The 24,396-nt window shown below is 34.9% G+C and overlaps 1 pseudogene; it reads left to right on the forward strand.

The window, feature by feature from the left end:
* Window positions 1-23,564: 23,564 nt before the first annotated feature.
* On the forward strand, window positions 23,565-23,666 carry LOC129013452 (U6atac minor spliceosomal RNA; annotated as a pseudogene).
* Window positions 23,667-24,396: the final 730 nt, after the last annotated feature.

The raw sequence follows: 24,396 nt of genomic DNA on the forward strand, positions 1-24,396 counted from the left end.
ATAAGCAGTTGTGAGGAACCAAGCAGCTAATTCAATGCCTTGCTTAGAAACCTACTCAGCCATATATACAATTTCATTGCTTATCATTTCTGCCTGTCACAAAACACTAGAATATAAACACAATTCAGCCAAGTTTATTGCCACTTTAAAACAAGGGTTACCTTTTCTCCATTGTCTGATAACATGTTCCTTCTTTCAGTCTGAAAAATCATCAGAACAGGTTTTACTGCTATAGTTCTAGCAACATTCTATGCATACTTATTTATGTATTATCTGAAAAGATGAAGGTTTTCTCTTAAGCTGTCCTCTTCTTTCTGAGCCCTCATAAATATCTTCTTTAAAAGTCCTTTTATGGCAGTATTTGCTTTTTGTAGCACACATCTCAAAAACTCTTGAAGGCTCTATCCATTACCCAGTGGTAAAGTTGTTTCCATATTTTCAGGCATTTGTTAGGGCAGCAACACACCTCTCAGTAAAACATAATGCCAAGTTCTTTATTAAATTATTTCCCCAAAGCTTTCAAAGTCTCAATTAAAGGGTACATTCATTTATCGGAATTTCTGATAACTTTCATGCAGAGGAATTGATTAACTTTTATAGAAGCATGAGAAGGTAATAGAGCCTTCACATTTTGATTTTAATTTCTCTGCTAATAGGAAAAAATACATTTTCTTTGCTTTTTACATATGTTTTGTTTATTTTCATGTATGTTTGTGGTTTTTGTAGATTTTTAAAATTATTTTTCCTCAGGATTTTCTAGTGAACTATATTCTAGTTCATTAATCCTGTCATCTGCTATGACTAATATGCTTCTAACTCAATTTATTTTATTCATGTTATTTCAGTTATAAACTTGATCCTTTTAATTAATTTAACTTCTCTGGGAAATAAATATATAGGTTCTCAATTTTCAGAACATATTAATCAATATTGTAAAGTCCTGGTTTTATAACTCTAATATCTGAATTAACTGCAGATATTCACATTGCCTATTATCTTCTGACTTTTCCAGTTTGCCCTTACTATTAAAGTGTAGTTCACCTGAAAACCTGCATTTTGCCTAGGTTCACCTGAAAACCTGAATTGCTTATAGAGTTGTTGCTTTTTTTTTTTTTCTCAACAAGCTCTAAGTTCCATTAAAAAAAAACAAAAATCTCCAACAACAGGAAACAGGAAAATACTCCACTTACCTACTGCTCTTGAATACCACCTCCTGGTTCTCTTCCAAATTTCTTGCCCTTTTGTCCTCTCACAGCTGAAGAAGCAGCAAATTGTTCTACAGAAAAAGCAGCATAAAATATTGGATTTGTCTGCATTGTTCTTTCTCTTAAGTCTTAGTGTCCTAAAGTCATCCTTCCTTTATATCTCTGAAACTTAGTTCTTTCACCATACCAATTAGATTTCTGTCCACTTATTGCCTAGTGCAATTTACTGTTATCAGTCAGTACCATAAAGGGAAAGGAATAAAAAATACTAGACTCTCGTCATTGCATTTTCTTTGCTCAAAAATGTTAGCTAATAAACTTCTGACCACGTTGGTTACTTTCTGATGCCTTCACTGTTGGTGAGGGTGAGGGTAGTTGTACTGGTGATGATTTGTGCATTTTCTCTAACGGCTCTTATGGTAGAATCAATCTGATGCAAGTTAAGCCATCAAGGCCCAAAGTGAAAGTGTCTGTACTATTCTGTTCTCACACTGCTATAAAGAACTATCTGAGACTAGGTAATTTATAAAGAAAAGAGGTTTAATCAACTCACAGTTCCATAGGCTGTACAGGAAGCATGGCCAGGAGCCCTCAGGAAACTGATAATTGTGGCAGAAGGAAAAGGGAAGCAAGCACATCTTATCAGGGTAGAGTAGGAGACAGCATGAGAAGGGGAAGTACTACATAATTTTAAACAAGCTGATCTCATGAGAATCTCATCATGGGGACAGCACTAGGAGGATGGTGCTAAACCATTAGAAACCACCCCTATGATCCAATAACCTCCCACCAGGCTTGGCCTCCAACACTTGGGATCACAATTCAATATGACATTTGGGTGGGGACACAGAGCCAAAACATATCATAATGCTCCTGGCCCTGCCCAAATATCATGTCGTCACATTTCAAAACACAATCATGCACTTTCAACAGTCCTCCAAAGTCATAACTCATTCCAGCATTAACTTAAATTCCAAGTCCAAAGTCTCATCTGAAACATAGCAAATCCCTTCCACCTGTGAGCCTGTAAAGTCAAAAACAAGTTTGTTACTTCCAAGATACAATGCAAGTACAGGAATTGGGTAAATGCTCCCATTCCAAATGGAAGAAATAGGCCAAAACAAAGGGACTACAGGCCCCATGAAAGTCTGAAACCCAGCAGGACAGTCATTAAATCCTAAAGCTACAAAATAATCTCCATTGACTCCATGTCTCACATCCAGAGCCCACTGATGCAAGTGATGAAGTCCCAAGGCCTTCTGCAGCTCTGCCTCTGTGGCTCTGCAGGTACAGCCCCCACTGCTGCTTTCACAGGATGGCATTGAGTGCCTGCAGCTTTTCTAGGCTCACAGTGCAAGCTGTTGTTGGATCAACCATTCTGGGGTCTGGAGGATGGCGGCCCCTTTCTCACAACTCCACTGGGCAGTGCCCCATTGAAGACTCTATGTGGGGGCTCCAATCCCACATTTCCCCTCTGCATTGCCCTACTAGAGGGTCTTCATGAAGGCTCTGCCCCTGCAGCTGACTTCTGCCTGGACATCCAGGTGTTTGCATACATTCTCTGAAATTTAGGCAGAGGTTTCCAAACCTCAGCTCCCAACTTCTGCACACCCACAGGCCCAACTCCACTTGAAAACCAGCAAGGTTTGGGTCTAGCACCCTTTGAAGCCACAGCCCAAGCTCTATCTAAGCCCCTTTTAGCCACAGCTGGAGCTTGAGTGGCTGGAATGCAAAGAGCAGTGTACCAAGGTTGCACAGAGCAACAGGGCCCTGGGTTTGGCTGATGAAACCATTTTTCCTTTTTTTTTTTTTTTTTTTTTTTTAAGATGGAGTCTTTTCCTGTCACCAGGATGGAGTGCAATGGTGCGATCTTGGCTCACTGCAACCTCCACCTCCTGGATTCAAGTGATTCTCCTGCCTCAGCCTCCCCAGTAGCTGGGACTACAGGTGCATGCCACCACACCAAGCTAATTTTTGTATTTTTAGTAGAGACGGGGTTTCACCATGTTGGTCAGGATGGTCTCAATCTCTTGATCTCATGATCTGCCCACCTCCACCTCCCAAAGTGCTGGGATTACAGGTGTGAGCCACTGAGCCTGGCACCATTTTTCCCTTCTAGGGTTCCAGGTCTGTGATCGGAGGGGTTGTTATGAAGGTCCTCGAAATGTCCTGGAGACATTTCCCCCACTGTCTTGGCTATTACCATTTGACTCCTCTTTACTTATGCAAATTACTGCAGCTGGCAGATTGAATTTCCTCCCGGATAATGGCCTTTTCTTTTCTACCACATGGCCAAGCTGCAAATTTTCCAAACTTTTATGACTGCTTCCCTTTTAATTATAAGTTCCATTTTCTGATAATCTCTCTGTTTATGCATATAAGCATACAATTTTAGAACCATCCAGGTCACCTCTTAGATTCTTTACTGCTTAAAAATGTCTTCTGTCAAATACCCTAAATAATCTCTCTCAAGTTCAAAGTTCTACAGACATCTAGGGCAGGGGCAAAATGCTGCCAGTCTCTTGGCTAGAGCATAGCACGAGTGACCTTCACTCTAGTTCCCAATAAGTTCCTAATTTTCATCTGAGACCACCTTATTGTGGACTTCATAGTCCATATCACTATAAGCATTTTGGTCAAAACCATTCAATAAATCTCTAGGAAGTTCAAAACTTTCCCTCATTTCCTGTCTTTTTTGAGCCCTCCAAAATGTTTCAACCTCTGCCCATTACCATATTCCAAAGTCGCCTCCACATTTTCAGATAATTTTATAACAATACCACACTTCTGGTACCAATTTTCTCTTTTAGTCCTTTCTCACACTGCTATACAGAACTACTTAAAACTAGATAATTTATGAAGAAAAGAGTTTTAATGGACTCATAATTCCACAGGCTTATCAGGAAGCATGACTGGGAGGCCCCAGTAAACTAATGATCATCGTAGAGGGTGAAGAGGATTTAAGCACCTTCTTCACATGGTGGCAGGAGAGAAACAGTAAGGGGGGAAGTATCACTCACTTTTAAACCATCAGATCTCATTAGAACTCAATGACTATCATGAGAACAGCATAGGGAAATCCACCTCCATAATCCAATCACCTCCCACCAGGTCCCTCCCCCAGCATTGAGAATTACAATTCAACATGAAATTTTGGTGGAAACACAGAGCCAAGCCATATCAGTGTCTCCAAGTGACTTTTGGTAGATTACAATCTAAGTGGAAAGAATGGGATCAGGGGTATTGGTGGTTCTAGCCTACCAATATTGGGCACTAAATTTTGTTTCGGGAATATATATTGTTGTTTATTTCTCAGGATTTTAAGAGTGAGAATCTCTTAAGCAGATATTAAATGAAGAAGAGTTGCTTCTTTTTTTGTAATAAAACTTGTATTTAAAGATTTAAAGAGCAATTTATGTACCAATTAAAAATGTGACTAGGTAATAAATAATCGTCAAATTAAATTTGCAGATAATACTTGTGTCATGATTTTAGCAAATGTTAAACTATTATGTCTTCACTGATGTATAGAGGATAGAAAAATCCTGAAGATTTCATTTACCAGAAAGTTCATAATTTCATTAAGTTTGTGCCTTAATGTGTAAGCTGAAGAAATATTTGAGTAAACAGTCCAGAATTTAATTTGACACTGAACTTTCTGATATTATAAGAGACCACAGTTTTTTTAAAGAGGATTTTTTTTTTGAATGTGGAAAGAAGAAAATAGTGTTCTATAAAACATGACAACCAAGAAATCCTAGCATATATTTTTGTTATCCATGTTATGTCTGTGTATTAACAAACTGCTTATACTGAAAATGATGGCATAGAAGGAAGGAATGAGAGGGAAATATGGCAACCTATAGTTTTTTTTTTTTAATCTTCCTTACTCAATCAGTAAGCCAACAGTAGTGAGTGTTACTAGAATATGCATGCATAAATAAATCAAATAAAGAGTTAAGTCAGTTTGACGCAGTGTTTTCACTGTTCTGGTATATGTATGTATGAGCTATGATATATGAATTATGCAATTTCAGTGATTCTGCATACAATGTAAACACTTTTATATTTGCATTTAAAACAAACATCGTGCAATATCAAAATTAACAGTAAAAGTACATATATGCTGTGGAATATTGGGAAGCCATAAAAAAAGAACAAGATCATGTATTTTGTGGGAGCATAGATGGAGTTGGAGGCTATCATGCTTAGCAAACTAACTCAGGAGCAGAAAACCAAATATCACATATTCTCTCTTATATGTGGGAGCTAAATGATAAGAACTTATGAACACAAAGAAGGAAACAACAGACTGGGGTCTACTTGAGGAGGGAGGATGGGAGAAGGGAGATGAGCAGAAGAGGTAACTATTGGGTACTGCGCTTAATACCTAGATGATGTATTTATATGTACAACAAATCTCAATGGCACATGTTTATCTATGTAAGAAAACTTCACATGTAACATCAAACCTAAAATAAAATTGGAAAAAAATCTATAATTTTTTAAATAAGAATGATATTAAATAGTAAACATAAAACACCATGTCAAGTTGACAGACAGAGACCATAGACTAATAAAAAAAAAAGCATTATATTCTGCTACCTTTAATGACACTTCTTTCTATCATTTAACTAGGACCATTTACTCTTTGTACTGGGTTCCATAGATCCAACCTTTGTTTAGAGTGCTTATAAAATCAGTCCTACTGCATAAAATCTCCCAGCTAAATTATCTGGCTGCACATTGCCTCATTAGGTCTCCAACATCTCATTATTACTAGAGATGAAATTGTGTTGTGCAGTAGAGAGATGCAACAGCATTGCCTACTTTGGTGGACTTCTATCATACAATGTGAAGTTTAGTGACATGGTTTGGCTGTGTCCTCACCAAAATCTCTTCTTAAATTGTAGTTCCAATAATTTCCATGTGTCATTGCAGGGACCTGGTGGGAAGCAATTGAATTATGGGGGTGGTTACCCCCATACTGCTGTTCTTGTGATAGTGAGTGAGTTCTCACAAGATCTGATAGTTTCATAAGGAGCTTTTCCCTCTTTTGTGTGGGAGTTCTGCCTGCTGCCACCATGTGAAGAAGGACATTTTTCTTTCCCTTTCCACCATGATTCCAAGTTTCCTGGGGCCTCCCCAGCCCTGTGGAACTGTCAGTCAATTAAACTTCTTTCATTTGTAAATTACCCAGTCTCAAGTATGTCCTTATAGCAGAATGAGAATAGATTAATACAGTAAATTCGTACCAGGAGTAGTGGGACACTTCTATAAACATACCCAAAAATGTGGAAGTGACTTTGAAACTGGGTAACAAGCAGAGACTGGAACAGCTGGGATGGCTCAGAAGGAGACAAGAAAATGTGAGAAAGTTTGGAAATTCCTGGAGACTTGGAGGGCTCAGAAGACAGGAAGATGTGGGAAAGTTTGGAGCTTCCGGGAGACATGTTGAATAGCTTTGACCGAAATGCTGATAGTGATGTGGACAATGAAGTCCAGGCTGAGGTGGTTTCAGATGGAGATGAGGAACTTGATAGAAACTGGAAGAAAGGCAACTCTTGTCATGCTTTAGCAAGAGACTGTTGGCATTTTGCCCCTGCCCTAGAGATCGGTGGAACTTTGAACTTGAGAGAGATAATTTAGCATATCTGGTGAAAGAGATTTCTAAGTGGCAAAGCATTCAAGAGGAAGCAGAGCATAAATTTGGAAAATTTGCAGCTTGAAAATGTTATAGAAAAGAAAAACGCATTTTCTGAGGAGAAATTCAGGCTGGCTACAGAAATTTGCATAAGTAATGAGGAGCCAGATGCTAATCATCAAGATAATGGGGACAATGTCTCCAGGGCATGTCAGAGACCTTCACGGCAGCCCGTCTCATAACAAGCTCTTAGGCTTAGGAGGGAAATATGGTTTCCTAGGCCCAGGGCCCACCTGCTGTGTGCAGCATAGGGACTTGGTGCCCTGCATCTCAGCATAAAGTGTATAAAGTGTTTTCATGTGACATGAAAAACTGAAAAGGTAAGGGACCAAACTGTGAAAGAGCAGGAGTTTTGCATGTTTAAATTAAAGTTAAGCTGGTGTAAATTCAAATTAGAATGTTATAATGTAAAATGTTAAATATAATCCCCATGGTAAATACAAAGAAAACAGTTATAGAATATACTATAAAGGATATTTGAAGAAATTTAAATGTTTCACCACAAAAATTCAACTAAACACGAAAGAAGATAGCAATGAAGAAAATGAGGGAAAAAATTCTGTAAGGTATATAAAAAACTAACAGCAAAATGACATAAGTAAGTTCCTACTCAACAGTAATTACTTTCAATGTGAGTAAATTAAACTGTCACATCACAAGACAAAGATTGGCGGAATTAATATAAAAATATGATCCAATTATACAGTATTTACTAGAGACTCATTTTAGATCCAAAGACACAAATAGGCTGAAATGGAGAAGATGGTAATATGGTCTGGCTCTGTTCCTACCCAAAATCTCATCTTGAATTGTAATCTCCATAATCCCCACATGTCAAGAGCAGGATCAGGTGGAGGCAATCGGATCACAGGGGTGGTTTTCCCCATGCTGTTCTTGTGCTACTGATTCAGTCTCATGAGATCTGTTGGTTTTATAAGTGTCTGGCATTTCCCCACTTGCACTCACTCCGTCTTGCCACCTGTGAAGAAAGTGCTTTGTTTCCCCTTCGCCTTCTGCCATGATTGCAAGTTTCCTGAGGACTGCCCAGCAATACGGAACTGTGAGCCAATTAAACCCCTTTCCTTTATAAATTATCCAGTCTTGGGTATTTCTTCACAGCAGCATGAGAACAGACTAATACAGATAGAAAAATACATTCCATGCAAATAGTAACCAAAAGAGGACAGGAAAGGCTGTACGAATATCAGACAAAACAACTTTATGTAAAAAAAAAAAAAAGGATAAAGAAAGAAAAAATATTGCACTAAGTGAAGTAAGCCAGTCACAAAAAAATAAATACTATATGATTTCATTTGTACAAGGTACTTAAAGTAGTCGAATTGATACAGACAATGCAGAATGGTGGTTGTCAGGATCTGGGAGTGAAGGAGATGGGGAGCTATTGTTTTAAAGAACTTGTTATTAAAGTATAATAAATATACATAAAACATCACATGTCTTAAGTAAATATATGGCTTAATTATCACCAAAGAAACACATCCCACATAACTAGCACCCTCATCAAGAAACAGAACATTAACAGAGCTGGCACAGCCCTCGGGCTGCCCCTTCCACTCACTTCCCAGTCTCTCTTCCACGAAGCAATCCATTATCTTGACTTCTAACACATAGACTAATTCTGCTGATTTTTGAGCTTTATACCTATGAAATCATACAATATGTACAATTTTGTGTTTGGCTTCTTTCACTGGAGATTCTGTGTGTGAGATTCATCTACGTTGTGTATAGTCGCCCTTTATTCATTCTCAGTGCTGCATATTACACACAGTGTATGCAGCACACTTTACCTTTCCTCCTGATCATTGTAGGCTTCAGTTTGGGCTATTGTGGATAGTGCTGCTGTGAATTTAATTTTAATTTCATTTTGTATTTGTTGCTGCACACCTAAGTACACTAAAAGACATGTAGTAGAATATAACATAAGGTCTAGTCAGTGAAGTTGTTAATTCAAGAAAAAAAGAGACTCATAAGGATCTGAAAGGAAAAAACAAAACTGACACAATTCACAAAAGGCATAAAGATGTACATAGAAAAGAAGGAATTACAATTAATAAGACAATCCAGCAAGACCACTGGATTCAAGGTCAATATACAAAAACAAATTGCTTTTTAAGATACCAGCAACAAATAAAGACTGGGAATTATTTAATGGGCATAAAGTTTTAGCTTTGTAAGTGTAAAAGTGCTCCGGACATGGATGGTAATGACGGCTGTGCAACAATATGAATGTACTTCATATCACTGAAATGTTCTCTTAAAAGTGGTTATAATAGTAAATTTTAGGTTATGTATATTTTACCATATCATAAAATTATATGTATATATGTATATACGCTGATGTTAAGTAGATTTGTAATATGTAATATTTGGGGACAATTCATTGGCTTCCTCTCAAATTACCTTGTGAACAGCATAGGCTTTTATTAATCACTCTGGATCTTGAGAAAACCAACTCAAGTAAGAATCTCAAATATTTTATTAAAATAACACTTCCCATCTCTAGAATTAAACTACATGTTCACCTCAACTATTCAGAAAGTAGATGAGCATCAGAAACTAAGCGGACAAATACATGAAATTTAAATAAAGAAATTACTTCTAAGAAACTTTCTTTTCTATACAGTATAGTGAAAAAGATAATTAGAAAAAAAACTCCTGGTATCTACAGCAGATTTAAACATTTTAAGTAGAAAAAAGAATATTAAAGTGTTTTATCACGTAACTAGGCTGAAGAGAAAGGAGGAACGTTCTTCAGAGAGAAAAAATTAGCAAATTTGTCCTCAGAGAATACATAAAATAGTGTTGGAGTTTTCTTTAGGGCATCTGGAAAAGTTAGGACCTGTGTTATTTAAATGAATTTATTTTGAAACTTGTTAAGTTTGGTATAATTACCAAACTTATTTACAGACATATGCAAATTGTTAAATATAAAATATGGAAAACATATCTAATACTACATAATTATATATGTATTTATTAAGCTATAATGAAAAGACTATCAAAATTGACCATCATATAAAAAGTAAAATAGAACTATAAACATAAAACTATAATAATTGAAATTTTAAATTCAATGTTAAAGAAAAAAGGAAATTCAATTGAACCAAGAACTAGTGAAGAGAGAGCTATAATTTCAGATATTTATAGTGAATGGAGCCCAGAGTTGTAAGAGACAAGGGAAAAGTGTGAGAAAGTCCACATGCCTCGGTAGGAGTTTCATGAGACAATGGAAATAATGAAGGAGACATAATATTTAATAAAATATTTTACCAAGGTGGTTAAAAAATCAATATTTTCATAGAACCCAAATAAATACAGAGAAAAAGAAATTAAATGACATTCACACCAGACACATAAAGTGAAATAGCAAGATTACAAAGACAAAGTGACTCAGTGATTGGCATAAAATTTTAATTAAATACTGATGTTAATATTTAAAAATTAATCCATAAACAAGAAGAATAATGTGTATATCTGTCAAGCTATTTGAGGAAAAAGAGAAAAAAACTGAGTTAAGCAAAAAATATTTCAATCCGATGGGTCAATTTAATCCAATCAATCCAACTCAAGAGAGGAACAAAGAAGTGTTATAGTAAAAGTAAGACAAATAAATAAATAAGATGAGGAAAGCAAATTCAAAATAATAATAGCAATCAATATATATGATCCAACAAGTCAAATTAAAAGACAAAGCTTTTCATATTGGACAAAGAAAATAATTCTACATATGTGATTTTTACAACAGACACACCCAAATGATCAGGATTCAGAAAGAGTGAAATTAAAATTCTAGAAAATATAAATAATTAAATACTAATCTGAAGAAAGTTTATATAATTAGTTTTGCATTAGACAAAGTATATTTTAAGGCAAATAGTGTTAACCAATGAAAATAAGTCTTTAAATATATTCACTATTTCTAGGGCACATTACAGCATGCCTATTGTAAATTGAAAAACTTAAGAATAAAATAATTAGTGCAAACTATTTTTAAAGCGAAATGTATAGAACATTGCAACAAATGACATATGAATGAACACACATTCTTTCAGGGATATATGGAACATTTTCAAATGTAGAGCTTTTACTCGGCAAAAAAATATATGAAATCCAATTTCAATATTATAGAACCCACATTCTTTGAACATGACACAATTAAGTTAGAAATAAGTACTTTAAAAATTCAAAATCTATATTGAAATAACTCTTGAGACAAATAGAAAGAACACTGGAAGTGAGAAATGCTTAGACATGATTAAAATTTAAACTAAAAATATAAGTACAGATGAGTATAAGGAGTATTTAGAGGAAAGTATATATCCTTAAAGTACGGTATTTAAAAAGATTATGTCTAAAAAAAGATCCAAACATTCAACTTAAAAATCAGATAAATAAATCAATAAGTAAATACACTGAGGAAGTAAAGAAACAGCGTAGGAGAGAGTAGCAATTAATAAAATTTCAAACAAAGTGATAATGAAGTTTAGCAAAGACAAAAATTGATTACTGGAACAGAGAAAAATAGCAAATTCTGACAAGATGAGTCAAGAAGGTAAAATAAAGTAAAAAATGTATGAATATTAAGGATTTTAAAATAGAACATAATTCAACAGAAATTAAAATAATGTCATATTATTTTTTAGTAAAAAGGACAACTTTGTAGTCAAACCATTTGAAAATTTAGCTGAACTCTATGTATTAATAATAACTATAAAAATCCCCCAAAGAACCAAACAATAAACTCACCAAAATTAAATCAAGAGAAAATAATAAACCTGCTGTATTTTCTATAAGGTATATAAAATTGAATATATATTTAAAATATTCACCCAAAATAAACTGTAATTCAAGATGATTTAAGAGGCTTGTTCTAAAAGTTATTGAAGAACTGGCTATCCATAATCTTACACAAATCCTTTTTTGAGAAAAAAAGAAAAAGAAGATAGAATGTGCTCCAGGTTATTTATAAGATTATAACTTGACTATAAGATGAGGAAAGCAAAGTACATAAAATAATTTATGTATACATATATATATATGTGTTTCCAGTAAAACATTAAATAAAAATCGTTGTAATGAGAAACCAACACCAGCATTCTGTAAGCAAAATAAAATATCACAACCAAGGTGGGTTTATTCTAACAATGTAAAGTTATTTCACCAATAGAATAATGGATTAAAGAACTGCATTACTTGAACAGAATAAAGAAGAAAAAAAGGAATCTGAAAACCTTCAGAATAAAACATTCAGCACAAATTTTAAGAATTATGTAAGATGAAATCTGATAGTATAATGAGAATAGAAGAGAATTTTCCCAAATTGGGAAAAAAACTGCAGAAAACATCATGGTCAACATTGAAATCTTGTGATTACTTTTAAATTTACATGTATATGTGTTATAAACATCAAACAATAATCAAGACAGTTATGAATAAATATAATCAGGTAAACAAATGTGCTCTACTAAATACCATTATACATCCTGAATTCTCTTATTTGGTTGGATCACAATATTATACCAGAATAATTTCTGTTATTTCATTGATAATGAATTTCAGTAGTGCTAAGAGAGAAATGGCAATTTTGAAAGAAAAAAAGTTTGTGGTTGCAATATTAAAGCAACTGATATTCTGTTTTTCAAAATCTGGTATGTTTAGAAACTTTGTCTACAAAAATCATATTGGAATACCTTCTTAGCCTATCAGGATCCCATTTGAGGTATAGATGTCTGTGACACACACAGTAGAATTCAATCCAGCTGGATTTGTGCCCATATCTGATTCCTATAGCCATTCCAGAGCTCGGAGAAGAGCAGAAGGGACTCTTCAATACTTAACTGATCCTTGAAGTTTTCTTCAATTTCCCTTCCCCATTCACTCCTTGGGGAAATACAATAAATTTAAGATATAGCCACCTATGTTAGATTATTACATATAAATGTTACCTATTAACCTCTATAATTAGATGGTCTACACCATGAACATCTACTTATATCTAGCCAGAGTTTACACCAATCATAGGACAGACCTTACTCACCATTTAATAATATTGAAAAAGTAACTAAACAGAAAATTACATTATTAGAAGTAATTTATTTTAGATTTATGGTGAGTTTGACAGCAGGGATGAATAGTAAAGTTTGTACTCAAATATTATGCCTTACTGAGATTTTCCCCATTTTAAATTGTTATTAACTTATTGTCCAAATAAAGAGAATGGAGCCAAGTGCAGTAGCTCATGCCCGTAATTCCAGTACTTTGAGTGGAAAAGGTAGGAAGATCCCTTGAGCCCAGGAGTTTGAGCAACATAGAGAGACCCTGTCTCTATTGAAAAAAAAATTATCTGGGCATGGTGTCATGCACCTGTGGTCCTAGCTACTTGGGAGAGTGAAGCATGGGAATGTCTTGAGCCCCAGAGGTTAAGGCTGCAGTGAGCTATGGTCACACCAATGCACTCCAGCCTCGGTAACTGAATGAAAGCCTTTAAAACAAACAAACAAACAAAAAACACATATTTCTGTCTCTTTCTCCGAATTAACACCTCACCTAGTTGACCCCTAAAAGGTAGTAACTTGTGTGTTTAGTAAAAAAACAACACGACTTTTAAAAATCTAAATAGATAAGAGACATAGCTGGAAAGAAATAATGACAACTTCTCAATCTTTTCTTCCAAATCAATAATGGGAGATTTCTAGTTGGGGTGAGATGTTTAAAGGAGTGGGAGAAAATTTTCTATTCTAATAGCCACAAAATTCTGCTATTGCAAATGTCAGATACATATAAAAAAAGGACTAATACTGTTTGCTAGCAGAAAATTATGTATTTTTATATATAATTTTTTTACTGGTTTCTGGATGTTGCAAAAAAAAAAAAGATTTTTGAAAAGTAAACACAGGGGAACCCTTTCTTCACCCTAGTAACACACACAATAAATTGGTAGCAATCTCATTGGGTATGACAGATGCTAACTCATCCTAAAAAATGTCTTGTTGCATAAATCTAAGAACCGTGAAGGCAGAGATGGTGGCTGTCCATTTGTAAAACTTCCTCCAGAGGATGCAGGCATGTCTCTGCGATAACGGTGTTTTTCACCAGTGATTAATGCTATAAAAGATTTTTTGTTGGCATACATCCCAAGAAATATGGTTGATAAACTGGCAAGATCAGCAGATTGCCGCCCAAAATCTCCCTTTACTTTTTTAAAAGCTCTTTACTCTTTTGAAATTCCTATCACTTTTCTTGTATGTAAACCAAAGTTTGTTTCTCAACTAACTTCTGAAATCTTAACTTAATCTCATTCACTTCCTTGCATTGTGTTATAGACCACTTAGATGTACTTTTATTATTTAACCTTAGAGATATTATATTTTCTAATTCCTTCTTTCAAAGATTATTAAAGTTAGAAGGACCAACCATCCAGATCAACTTATTGATCCAAAACCAGAGTGTTTATGATTAACTGACTTGCCTAAGACAAAATTGCCAAATCTGAGCCCTAAACTGGAATTTTGTAACATTGTGGCCTCGCTCTGTTTATTTCACATTTTGACACATTTTATTTTGCGCAGTTTACTTGTAAATCTGTAATGGAAACAGCTAAAATAATGAGCTCCTCAATCCTTTCTTACATGGAATGCTGGTCTAGTACCTGACACATAATGGGATTCTATGTATCTATCTATTTATTCAGCAGATATTTGTGAAACACCTACTATGATTTAGTCACTGAATAAATGCTAACAGTGCAAAAAGTTATTTCCCATCCATTCTAGCGTTAAAAGTTCTCATCCAGTTCCACAGTTTTAAGTACTGTTTATATGTCAATTGTTCCCAAATGCCTACCTCCAGCCCTGACTTCCTCACTGACTTCAGATTCATAAATCTGTCTATTTAGCATATCCATATGGTTATCTAGTAAAGATGTCAAATTTTACTTTTGATTTCATTGGCTCCAAAACTTACTCTCTCAGTTGTCCCCATCTTATTAAGTCTATCCAGTTATTGAAGCTAAAATTGTCAGGATACTTTTGAGTCTTGTGTGACCTACAGCTTCTACTAATAATCCATCACTAAGTCCTGAAAGCTTTATACTTAGAGATAAAGTACATGTCATCTGGAGTCAGGATGACTCAGTTGAAGTGTTTGCTCCACCACTTGTTAGCTATATGATATTTTTCAGGAAATTACCTTGTCTGCAATTCATTTTTTTCTACCTAAAATAGAATTGACAATATTGATGTCATATGATTGTTACAAGATTTGGAATAATACACGTGAAGTATTTGGTATAGCTTTTGAATTATTTTCGGGAGGCAGTAATTTCTTTTTGTAAAGGGACAATGTCAAAAGGAGTTGATTAGATATGAAGATAAGTGTAAAGACCAAGCCCAGAAATACCTCTGCTTTGGGCAAGTCTCTGCTTCGGGAAGGTTGGAAATGCCTGGTCACCCATTTACCAAGTTAAGCATCATGAGAAGTAAGATATATCTGAGGATAATTATGTTGAGCTTAATATGGTACATGCTGAGTTGTTTGTGGTATATTTAGGTGGATAAGTCCAATAAACAGTGGTGAATATTTAGGGCTACCATATTGCACAACCTCAGGAAGAACCACTTCTGGCACAATCTATGTTAGTGGTGCTTCTATGCTCAGGGATACTGTCTGGTAACAGAGAATTTTCATTTTTCACTTTTTAATAGTTTTCTGCTAATTGAAGCATTGATAATACATTTGGTCACCTAGGGAACATGTATACTATAAGGTGATAGAGAGTTGTCAATAAAATTCAGAGGAGTTTCTCTATGGAAAAGACAAACTGAGAAACATTAACCCATGAGAGAGACCAAGCAGCAGTTAAAGTGATAATACCCCACGCTCTAACCAAACCAATGGGATTACTGACTGTATCAATACTAAATGTCAGTCCTAGAAAAATGGGAACTTATGTTTCAATAGTCTAATAGGTAGTTACAATTTAGTGTTTATAGATGAAGTAGTATGCTTTGGAGGGTCAAGTTACTTTGTGTTCAAATCTCAGATTACTGCATGTCCTTTAACCGAGGGAGACAGAGATGACAATGATGATAAGAATGATGATTATAGTTAGTATGTAAACAGGCAGGCATGAAAATACTTACCCCAAGTGTGCCATGTGCCTGTGCAGGTGTGATTTCTAGTTCCTAAGTTGAGAAATTGTGCTTAGAAAATTAAATGACTTTGTAAAGTACATACACCTAAAAAGGAGGAAAACCGAGATTTGACCGTGGCAAGTTGAATCCAGAGCCTCTTCTTTTTACCAGTGCTATTACTGGTTACAACTTAACCACTAGGCTTCCCTGTGTTCCCAGCTGAGAAACGTGATTACAAATACCTACTTCAAGTCATTGCTGTGATCATTAAATTTAATTTAACGAGGTGATATATGTGAATTCCTATCAAAGTAGTTAGAACTTAGATGACACCCAACAGATACTAATTTGCTTTCTTCTGTTTCCAAATCTAGTTACATGTGATAGGATAAATTAATGACTTTTAAAATAGACTTTCAATTTTTTTCTGTATTTGGAATTGTGAAAAGACATTTTAAGATTTTTATAAAAGTTTATGTCATATATTAAAAGATTAGCTGCTTTATACGTAATACTATCTATAAAAAGTCAACAAAAAGAAAAGCTTAAACTTATTCTTTAATCCATTTGATAACACCTACTGTGAGTTTATTATCACTACACATCTGAGTTTCGCTTCAGAATTTTGTATATTCCCTTTGATTCAGCAGCCAGGCATTCTAAGGACCTTATCGACTTGTTTACTTTCAGAATTATGACTATGTACAGAGTTAAAAAGGCAACAACAAGTGGTCAGTTTAACAATTGCTGAACTAGAAGTAACAAGAATATCACTAGTAGGAGATTATGAGATTGAGCATATAACAAAGTCTAATAAATTTAAAACGTATCTGCCTTATTAAAATGTAAATTTGGCAATATAATTTTTTTGAGTTTCAGGGAGGAAATGAGCCTGTTGATTAACTCCTTGAGATAGAAGCTCCATACTTAGGCACATGGTGGCATGTAAGGTTTAGCATTGCCACTGCTTCTTGAGTCTTCTCTTTTTCATAATGTACACTAAACACCCTTCAGATGGTGTGTTCATGAAGATCTCTTTGCCATTCTTGTCTCATTTGTAATATGGAGAAGATGCTCCAGATGAATTGGAAGACTACATCAGAAATCTCTTCATGGAGAACTCCTAGCACAAAGCCTGGACCACTGTAAATGCTTCATGATTACAGCCAGTTTAATTTCACTTAAATCCTACTTAAAGCATTATTTGTATTATTCTATCCAGATAAATCTATATTTTTAAGATACATTAGAAGTGAAAAATGTATTATTTACATCACTAGATAATTCTATATTTGCAACAGATTTTCAAGCTATAGTGAGAGCCTAGTGTGTCTTGAAAATGACTCTTCACTACTAAACCCTGGGCACAAAAGGTACTGGATAATAGTCAATGCCAATGATCACACATTTGTTCACTTATGTGAATTCATAGCCCTCACGTTGTCCTCTTTTCACTCTACAACCACCTTTGAACTTCTGAGATGTGTAGCATAGTTCTTGCAATTGGAAATAATTGGAATGCAGGGTAGATAAATGCACATAAATGGTCATGAGCAGTATAAAAATAGCACTTATCACTAATGGAACATAAAAATGTCATTCCCTGGGTTGCAACTTTGCTGCTAAAATTGCTCTGGGGAGGTAGAAGCAACTGCAATTTCCTCTGACCTCCACGGTGATCCAAATTTCTCTGGTTGAAATAATCCATTGCAAATGACTGATCATGAAATCTGAAAAAATAACTTGTGTAGCAGTTAATATTCCTCCTCAATAGCATAAATTGATCAATTGTAAATGTACATGTATTTCAGGAACTTACTTGACAATAGCTCATGGGTTTTGATGTTAATTATGTTTATTCTTGCTCACAACTCATCTATTTTCCCTTATTTAGAAAGATATAAATACATGGTGATATTTAGAAAGGTACAATCATTTCTGCTAATAGAAAAAATGAATTTCATATTTTAGATTCAGTCTAATCTACTACAAGATTCCATTTTTTTATCCCCTCTGCAGTCTCAGGTGAAAGCCAGCTCACATCCTTGAAAAAAATATTTACATGATTTCTTTAGAATTTATTTTACTGTATTTAATGTAACATCATCCTGAATTCCACTAATCGCTAAGTAATCTCTGGTTCGGACATTTTCTAAATTATGCCTTTTTTTTGCTAAGCAGCCAAGCATTTTACGCTGGCTTTGAATTCTCACATGGATCCATTTCCAGGAAGATGAATCAGAGTTAACAACAAGGAAACCTGCTTATTCAGAAAAAGTGTACTCCATTCATATTCATTGAATTTCACTTTTTAAGAGACAGGATTGGACGAGTAATCAAACATAATCATGATTCTAACTTTTTTTTCTTATGGGAGTTGAATATTCAAGTACGGAAAATCCCTATCACATGAAACTAGGGGACTCAGGCTACTGTTAGGGTGTTCTTTCTTCTCTATTATTCTCTATGAGCCATATTGTTTCAGCAGATCACTGATGGCCTCAGATAATTAGAATGGCAGACTGAAATGACAAACTTTTAACCATAAGAAAGTGTTATAAAGATTATATTTATTATTCTAATAAAATAGTTGAAGTTTTCTATAGTGTTATGTCAAATACCCCTTTTCAAACAGATTGGGGAAGACAGAAACTATTATTTATGATCGAGATTACAAAAGCAAATTTTGGCTTTTGTTGAAAATAGAAAATAGTAATTATTTTTGGAGAAAAAAACCAACTTCACTTTTATTGGCTCTGTCTAGCCTGTCCTTGCTCAGCTCATCTTTTAATACAATTTAAAATAATAAGAGTTAATTTATGAGTAAAGTAAATCTGACATGGCAAAACTCTACCTAATTGGAAATAAATTAAATCGACGCTTACTCTTATCAAAGTTATCAGATTCTCATCTCCCATAGATCTGTTTTAATATGTACTTGTTTTAGAGCAGTTTAGATTGAGGTACAGTAATGATGCCTGCATTACAGTCAACCTTTTTTCAAAGAGATTTACCAGTCAGGTTGATTTTAAATGACCTCACTAGCTAATAGACACATTTATTCTTATCAACTGTCCAATACAGACAAAGGAATTCACTTTTGACCTTCTATTTAGAAAAAAATATATATTTTAAAGAGGATTTGAACAAAATAAAGATGTACTCCACATTCACAACAAAAGTAAACAGACTGTCTTTTCACAGGATGTGAAACTGTCAAGAAAATAGTCTTTTATCATCCTCTATTTTCTTGTTTTGTTTTTACTAGCAACGTTTTTTAAATTTATTCTCCATGAGATAATCCAAAACCCCATGCATAAAATGAATTAAAAGTGTATAAGAGCAAATGACATATTTTTCTACTCGGCTCAACTGAGCAAGATACTGCCTGATAGGCCATCAAGATTTAACAGAGTTTTCATGACCTGCCCAGAGTCAGACAATGAGATTCTATGATGTACTCTAAGATTTAGCTATGACGCAAACTTCCTATCCTGTGGATAGTGTAAGCAGGGGTTTTAGTTTTTTAGTTTGAACCATCTTGAATATTTGCCACTAGCTAGAGTATTTAAGAGAAAGAGATCTTAGGCTTTTCCTGCAATTGGCCTTTTATAATGCCAGCAAAGAATGTGAATGTTGAGTCTATAATTACTTCTCAGTATGCCATCTGTTTTAAAAGTAAGCTGAATATTGCTGCCATGTTTCCAAAGTCTGCTATAGATCATTCACTGAAATGGTGGCAAGAGTACAGGTACCTCTTGCTTTTTTCTAGGTGCAGCTGGGTTTTACAGAAGGATCACTCATATTATCCAGGAGTTCGCTAATTGAACCTGTCAGTTTCCCTTGCATTAACATCATTTAAAATTATTTAGCCTTGAATAATTACATGAAATAGATACGTTGCTCTATTTCCTAGTAAACAGCCAAACAAATTGGAGAGGAGGATACTCTTAATTGGATGTGTTTTTCCTTTTTAGACATAGTCTTTGCCACATCTTTGACAATGATTCACAAAGAGAGTTGTACACTTATTTTTTCCTGAAATAAACAATTAAGAAACTCAAAATTCTGTTCTCTTCCTCATTCAGGTAAGGGAAAGCTATCATCCCTGTTATTTATTTGCCAGAAATCTAAATGTTTCTTAGACAAGCACACAAACACCCACATACACAAACAAAACATTTATTTGCTGTTTAATTTGAATTGTATCACATGGTTGTGGAGTTAAGGCAAAAGGCAAGGGAAATTATAATGTACTCTCTGCTCTACTTATCCAGTTTTTCAAAATAATGAAGTTTTCATCTGTATCTAGTAGAGAGCTTGTTTTAAAAATTGCATAATATACAATGATTATTCCTTAAGGGAATTGGAGACAAATTAAAGGTAATACAATACTATTGAACTGGCTTTTCCTCAAGGAGTACTCTATAGAACTGGGTAATAATGTTGTACAAACTATGGACCTGAAACACATATGCTTTCATCATCACCATCTGTATTGAATTTATAACTGAGAGAAGAGGGTGTGTCAGAAAATTTAGATTAACAATATACTTGTTTTTATATACTAGCACTTTAAGTAAAATTGTTTAAAAAGCTACTTTCTCACTAAATTATCACATCATGTCAATAGTATCCCGATGGAATACTTTTTGTTATATCCCGATGGAAAAGCTAAAACTCGGTGTAAGAACAGTGAGGCTTAGTGAGGCTGTCAAAAACAGGATGGTTCAATTTTGTCATCCAAGGACATGAGATAACACTGTGTCATAGGTTGAATAGATCACAAAAGTTATATACTTTGTAAAAAAAAATCCCAGAACACCTGCCCAAGGTAAATTGTTGTGAAACAAATGATGATAACAATATGACATTATTCTTTAGTGTGCATGCACTTGTTAACAACACACAGAAGGGTCATTCAGGGATAATCCTGAAACTTTTGCCAGCTTCCTGCTGGGATGAGAGAGGCAGATTTCATGGAAGTCCCCAGAAATGCCAATGTGGGGGTTCATTTTACGTTTCAATTTGAATGGGCCATCAGGTGCCAAAACTTGGTCAAATATTATTCTGCGCGTTTCTGTGAGAGTGTTTCTAAATGAGATTATAATATTTAAATTGGTAGACTGAGTGAAGCACGTTGCCCTCTCTAATGTGGGTGGGCCTCCTCTAATCAGTTGAAGGCCTGAATGGAATGAAAAAGCTGTCCCTCCTCAAGTAAAAAATACTCTCCGTGAGTGACTGACTTTCTACGGGGACATTGGCTTTTTCCTGCCTTCTAACTCAAATGGAATCATTGGCTTTTCCTGGGCCTTAAACATGCTGGCCTTCAGACTGAAACTGTACCATCGGTCTCCTAGGTCTCCAGCTCCCTGACTCACCCATTTGAAATCTGTCAATCTCCATAATCACATGAACCAAATTCTTATTATAAGTCTTTTATTTTTAGTTTTTATATTTAAAACATTTTGTGAGACAGGGTCTCACTTTGTCATCCAGGGCAGAATGCAGTGGCATGAACATGAATCACTGCAGCCTCAACTCAAGCGATCCTCCCACCTCAGTCCCAAAAGTAGTAGTGAGACTTATTCACTATCATGAGAACAGCATGAGAAAGACCTGCCCCCTGCCCCAGGATTCGATTACTTCTCACTGGGTCCCTTCCACAATATGTGGGAACTGTGGGAGTTACAGTTCAAGACGAGATTTGGGTGGCGACACAGCCAAGCCATATCACCTTCCTTCCAGCTCTTCCTACAGCCACTCCCTCATTTCCAGGAACAACTGATCTGCTTTCTGCCACTGCAGATTCATTGCATCTTTTTCAGTTTCAAATACATTGAATTATACAGTATATACAATTGCTTTGTAGGATTTCTTTTGTTCAGTATAATTATTACATGCTTCTACCACAATGTGTTTACCCATGTACCTTTTGATGGTTATTTCCTGTTTGAGGCTATTAAAATTTAAGCTTCTATGAACATTCATGTACAAGTCTTTGTGTAGATACACACTGTCATTTTATTGGAATGAATGAGATGATAATATTTGTTTACCTATTTAAGAAATTGTCTCTTTTAAGTTTTTAATTGGACACCACTTTTCCCTATTGCACACTCGTCATCACTCCCTCCCCACCACCAGCTTTGAGGCTTTATACAGTTGTTGAGACAAAGGAAACATAGGACCAATGGGTATGAAATATAGTTTATTACTCATATAGAAAACGGCAAGCATTTCCCCCAAGGAAAATAAGGCAGTATCAGTCCGTAGTGATACAAGACAAGTGAATTTAAACTTTCTGCATGCTCCAAGGAAGGGAGCAAGATGACTTTCTTATTGGCTTCCCAAGAGGTGGTGCAAAGGGGAGAAGGAAAGGGTGAGATTTGAAAGCTGTCTTTGATCAAACAAAAAATAGAGTCTTGGACTTTTATACTGCCAAACTCTTTTGCAAAGTGGTTTTATAATTTTGTGTTCTAACAGTATAAATATTTCAGTTCCTCCATTTCCTTGCCAACATTTGGCATGCTCAATCTTTGAAAATTTAGACATTTTAATAGACATATAGTAGTGTCTCTGTGAGGTTTTGGTTGGCATTTCTCTACCAACTAATGATGTTGAACATTTTCTCACTGCTCATTTTCCTTTCCTATATCTTACTTAGTTATCTGTCTGTTCAAATCATCTGACAATTTGTTATTGAGTTTTTTGTTGTCTTATTTTTGAATATTGGCTGCTTTTTATGGATTCTGAGTCACATATTCTTTACCAGATATGTGGTTTACAAATGTTTTCCCCATATGTAGATTGTCGTTTGATTCCATTACCAGTGTAATTCAAAATCCAGAAATCTCCGAATTTGAGAAATTCAATTTATGATTTATTTGTTATACATCATACTATCATATATAAGAACCCAAGGCCCAAAATATTTTTTCTTCTAAAAGTTTTATAGTCATAAACTTTACATATTGATGTGATCATTTTGAGTTCATTTCAAAAAATGATGTGAGACCTGGATCAAAGTTTATATTATTTCATATCCACAGCAAATTATTACACCTGTGTCGGTCAATTAACCATATATGTGTAGGTCTATTTTTGAGCTCTATTCTGTTTCATTGATCTATTTGTCTAAACTGATGCCAATACCAAACCTCTTGAATACCGTAAGTTTATGATAAGACTTAAATTCAGGAGTGTAAGTTCAGCAAAGTTGTCCTTCATTTTCAAAGTACTTTGAAATGAATTTTAGAGTCAGTTTGTCATTTTTACCAAACAAAAAAATTGTGCTAGAATTATAATTAAAGTTCTGTTGAATCTATTGATCAATTTAAAGAGAATTTTCAAGTTAACAATATTGAGTCTTCTGGCCCATAAACACACTACAGGTATTTCTCTCCACTTACTTATATCTTCTTAAGTTCTCTCAGCAAATTTTAAAGTTTTCAGTGCAGAGCTCTTGTTCATTCACTGTCAGATTTATGTCTTAAAATTTCATAGCACTCCCCTTGATAAGGATGGAAGATGCTCTTGGACCTGACAACACACATATGGTTAAGGCATTGCCACCTACTTCGTGGCATCTAACCATCGTTTTAGGCTGGGCATGGTGGCTCACGCCTGTAATCCCAGCACTTTGGGGGGCCGAGGCGGGCGGATCACCCGAGGTCAGGAGTTTGAGACAAGCCTGGCCAACATGATGAAACGCCGTCTCCACTAAAAATACAAAAAATTAGTCTAGCGTAGTGGTGCATACCTGTAATCCCAGCTACTCGGGAGGCTGAGGCAGGAGAAACTCTTGAACCTGGGAGGCAGAGGTTGCAGTGAGCCAAGATCACCCCACTGCACTCTAGCCTGAGTGACAGAGCAAGACCCCATAAAAAAAAAAAAAATCATAGTCTGATTCAGTTCTACATGGTATTTTTAAATTTCAACTTCCAGTGGTCTGTTGCAAGTATATACACATAGGATTGATTTGTTTGTATAATAGCCTTGTATTCTGATAAACACAATTATTAGCTTAAGTTGCTTTTCTTAGATTCCACAAAATTTTCTAAACAGAAAATTAATGACAATGCTGTTTCTTCTTTTGCAAATAGGAATTTATTTTAACTTTTTCTTATTTTGATGCCTATAAATACTAATAGAATGATAGATAGAGTGAGAACAAATATTGTATTTTTTCCCAAATTGTAAAAGGAAACAACCATTCAGTCTTTTATCATCAAGTATGATGTTAATGTAGATTTTTTCATAGCTGTAATTATCAAATTTAGGAGCTTTACTTTGATTTCTAGTTTAATGAGAGGTTTGTTTGTTTATTTTCTTT

This window comes from Pongo pygmaeus, chromosome 15 (assembly GCF_028885625.2).
Source record: "Pongo pygmaeus isolate AG05252 chromosome 15, NHGRI_mPonPyg2-v2.0_pri, whole genome shotgun sequence".
NCBI classification, from domain to species: Eukaryota; Metazoa; Chordata; class Mammalia; order Primates; family Hominidae; genus Pongo; species Pongo pygmaeus.